The sequence below is a fragment of the Bison bison genome, unplaced genomic scaffold, assembly GCF_000754665.1.
Source record: "Bison bison bison isolate TAMUID 2011002044 unplaced genomic scaffold, Bison_UMD1.0 scf7180017864181, whole genome shotgun sequence".
In the NCBI taxonomy this organism is placed as follows: domain Eukaryota; kingdom Metazoa; phylum Chordata; class Mammalia; order Artiodactyla; family Bovidae; genus Bison; species Bison bison.
In genome coordinates, this window is record NW_011494753.1 from 7,489,131 (window position 1) to 7,493,332 (window position 4,202).

The 4,202-nt window shown below is 39.6% G+C and overlaps 1 protein-coding gene across 1 annotated transcript in view; it reads left to right on the forward strand.

The window, feature by feature from the left end:
• Positions 1–389: 389 nt before the first annotated feature.
• HMG20A (high mobility group 20A) overlaps positions 390–4,202 on the forward strand; it is an 82,668-nt gene continuing 78,855 nt past the window's right edge. The window contains exon 1 of the mRNA XM_010843310.1: positions 390–708. The gene's annotated coding sequence lies outside the window, so the exon portion shown is untranslated. The remainder of the gene's footprint in view (positions 709–4,202) is intronic.

Genomic DNA, 4,202 nt, shown 5'->3' on the forward strand with positions numbered 1-4,202 from the left:
ACCGGCTCTCTCCCAGTCCCTCCTCAGCCCCGCGGGAGGAGTCACCGTGAGGCCCCACCTCTCGCGTTCCTACCTCCCGGGAGAGACCTAGAGCACGTCTGATTGGCCGAGGGGGCGTGGCCAAGGGAAGAGGGAGGGACAACCAGGACCTTCGTCTGGCGTGAAGGGAAATTTTAGTTCAATTACGTTTAAGCGGAAAAGGGGAACGAAGTACTGGCTCATTTGGAGCCTCAGGCCCCTAGGTCAGCCTACCATCGAATACAGAATATGTATCTTCAAGGACTCCAGCACACAGTAATCACCAATTTAAGCCCAATATTTCTGCAGGCCTTAATTTTAAAAACTACAACTCCCAGAAACCTCCGCGAAAATAAGTCTCACCTTACGTAATCACGTAGTCCTTCGCCGCCTTTGAACAAAATAATCCCTTCATTTTTCTGAAGGTATGGGGAATAATATTTCATTTTTCTCCTCACTGGAAAAATTTTAAATGCAACGATTAAAGAAGTTACCTATGGAAGGCAGTTGAGAAATTAGGTAAAGGGAAAGAAAAGACATTAATATAAAGTACTGCGGAGGAATTTTTGTCAAGCTGTGAGACGACGGAGTGAGAAGAGTGAAGGCGGTTGAGAGGGGCTCAGGGAATTGTCCTGTGTGCCAGGGACTTTCTTTAGGCCTCGGGCCCCTGTCTACCCCTATCATCAGCAGGTCAGTAAGCAAGGCGAGCTTGCGGGTGGCCACAGTGGAGGTACCCTTTACCCCTTGAAGATCACCCCTCTTTTGCTATTACTGGTTTGCCTCAGTTTGAGGCCGACTGAATGGGGGCGCCTCACTTCCGGTTGGGGGAGGGGAGGAAGGCCCTCCTGGGGGAGGGGGGGAACATAACTCACTTCCTGTGGGGGTAGGGTGATAGGTTGGGGTGTCCAACCCATTTCCCGTGCCGGCGAGAGCTTGAAAAGGTGATGCTTGGTGCCATATGCATAGACAGTATCTTAAAGCTTTGGGATTGTGTCTTATGTGAAAAAATTAGGTTATTCCAGTTGTGCTGATCACCAGACTCCAGTCAGAATTTATGTGAGTTTTGATTCCATGTGTAAGGTGAAAATTTTTTCCCCAATAGAATTTTCTTAATGCATTTTTCAAAGAATTCGAAACGTCTTGTTAAAATTTTCTACCCATCTGACTGAGCAAGATGACATGCTTTCCGGTGTGACTCATGAATTGCCCACCCTGCTCCCCGACTCAAGTCCAACCTTGACTTAAGAGTATGGTATAGCGGTATTCTTTGCCTTGACGTGCCACAGAAACTCTATAGCTCTTCTTAAAGAGGTTTATTACAGGACTCGATATTTTACGTAAACTATGAAGCATTTTCACAAGAGTGAAAATATACCCAATTAACAGATGTTACCCTAACTGATGTGATTGGTATCTTAAATCCTTAGACCTGTTGCTTTTAGGGTGCAGGTTCTGCCCTGTGCCTGAAAACAACTTCCTCAACTTTAAAAATCGATTTAATTAAATTACAAAGGGGGGAAATGTACTACAGTGCGACTTTCACAGATGTTTCATGTAAGTTACATATAAGAATTTTTAAAGCTGAGGAAGTTGTTTTCAGGCAGAGGACAGAACCTGTAAGAGACGTGGGTCCCATCCCTGAGTCAGGAAGATCCCCTGGAGTAGGAAATGGCAAACCACTCCAGTATTCTTGCCTGGGAAATCCCATGAACAGAGAAGTCTGGGCAGGCCAGGGTCCATGGGGTCGCAGAGAGTCTAACACACCTGAGCGATTTAGCATGCATATGCATGCACACGCACCCAGCATCGATATAAAAATGGTGTCTACACTTTGTGGTTTTAAGGCATGGTGCACGGATCCTGAAATTCAGCTCAGATTTTAAGTAGGGGGGAAATTTGGCTCATAAAGGACAAAAAATATGTACCAGAATGTTCTATTTTCCTATATTCTCGGTGTTTTGTAAGAAACTACTTGTTAAGTAATAAACACTTAACAGTTTGATTTCTTGGCTTGTTTTCAAGTACCACAATACTTAGTGGGTGGTGAGGGTACTGAAAGGATCAATCTATTTGGTGATTATAAAATCTCAACAGCATTAGTAATTTTAGAATATCTATCAAGTGAACTGTAATGTCTTTCAAGAATATTTAAAAGAATAAAGCTTTTGTATTTTTTTTCCTTTAGGGTTCTCACCTAATCTACCCTCAGAATTTGCAATTGTTTTGATTCTAGTTCTTTTCAAAAGCTTTTTGTTTAGAGTTTATTAGAAAATCTGATTTACACTAAAATGTTCAAACAACTGTAAAACTTAAATGTCACAATAAGGAAAAAGATATGTTTTGACCTTTTATAGACATAAAGACAAAAAAGCTAAGACCCAAAAATCAGTGAATTACCTTTTCAAGGACTACAGAGTTTCTGCAAAAGCTGAAAAAACAGGACCTATTTATGTCTGTGTTACTATTAATAAAAGGTTAGGAACATGTAGACTGCCTCAAGCAAATATTAATTAACTGATTAGAAAAACATGTTCATTATCTTCTGTTAGTGTACTATAGAAGAAAATATTATATGAGACTCCTGACAAACTATTAAACTACAGCATTAAGAACTATTGAAGTGAGTAAAACTTGTGGAATTAGATGAAATAGAGAAAAAGTAAGTTAAAATATTGATTGAAATACAGTAGTAGTGCCTTTAGGAAACTATCTTTGGAAAGCAAAGGAGTTTTTAAAATTGGTCTTTATACCATTCCATGGAAGAAATGCAGTATAATAGAAATAAGAAAAATTGTTGCAGCTGAGAGACTTGAGCAACTTAAAGAATTGTCTGTTCAGAAGAAAGCAATTTATAAAGCACATATCTGAAAGAAGATGTTTTGTGATAAGTGGCAGTTATTCATTGGTTCCATCAAAGAAGAAATATTAGAAAACCTTGTGGAAAATAGAGGGAAGTTCATGGAACCTGCTTTTATTCTCTTTAAAAGTGTTTTTGTAGAGTAGTTTGCTGTCTTCCAAAGGCTTTTTTTTTTCCCTTACAGTTCTTTGTTGCAGTTTTCTTTGCATGTTCTAATAGAAACATTATCAAAATTAGAAAAATAAAGACTTTTGTAGGTGTATTCTGTTGCTTCTTTAAGTAAATGAATTTCATTCCATTACTTGCCATCAAGAAAAAAGAGATTGTCCATTTTTTCATAATATTTAGATTAGATAACCATTTTCTTTTTCAAAAAGCAGTCATTAGATATACTGCTCATAGCAGTTTGAAATAAAACAGTAGGTCAAAATTCTGGATTCTGTCTCACTGAAGTTTAATTATCCAGGAAGAGCTAGATGCTATCTCTAATGCAAAAGGATCTTTTCATTCTTTTGTCTACCTTTCTTTGTAAAATCATGCTCTTGTTTTACAACTATTGCTTTTTGGTATATTTGTTGTTTTGATAGTTCCTTGTTTTTGCCATTGAGTTGAAAAGGAATATGCTAATAACATGATGGTCCTTAAACCTGCTGTTCTGCTGTCATCTCAGGGCCATCAAGAGTATTCAAATGAGAATACCCCTTTCATGACCTTTCATTATTTCAAGAAAAGTTTATTGAGTGCTTACTATGTAATAGTCTCTGTTTTAGGATCTTGAAATACATCAGTGAATACACACAAATATCCATATTCTCTTGGAGTATCAGTTCAGTTCAGTCATGTCTGACTCTTTGTGACCCCATGAACCGCAGCATGCCAGGCCTCCCTATCCATCACCAACTCCCGGAGTCCACCCAAACGCATGTCCATTGAGTCGATGATGCCATCCAACCATCTTATCCTCTGTCGTCCCCTTCTCCTCCTGCCTTCACTTTTCCAGCATCAGGGTCTTTTCCAATGAGTCAGCTCTTCACATCAGGTGGCCAAAGGATTGGAGTTTCAGCTTCAGCATCAGTCCTTCCAATGAACACCCAGGACTGATCTCCTTTAAGATGGACAGGTTGGATCTCCTTGCAGTGCAAGGGACTCCTCAAGAGTCTTCTCCAACACCACAGTTCAAAAGCATCAATTCTTCAGAACTCAGCTTTCTTCACAGTCCAACTCTCACATCCATATATGACCACTGGAAAAACCATAGCCTTGACTAGACGGACCTTTGTTGACAAAGTAGTGTCTCTGCTTTTTAATATGCTGTCTAGATTAGTCA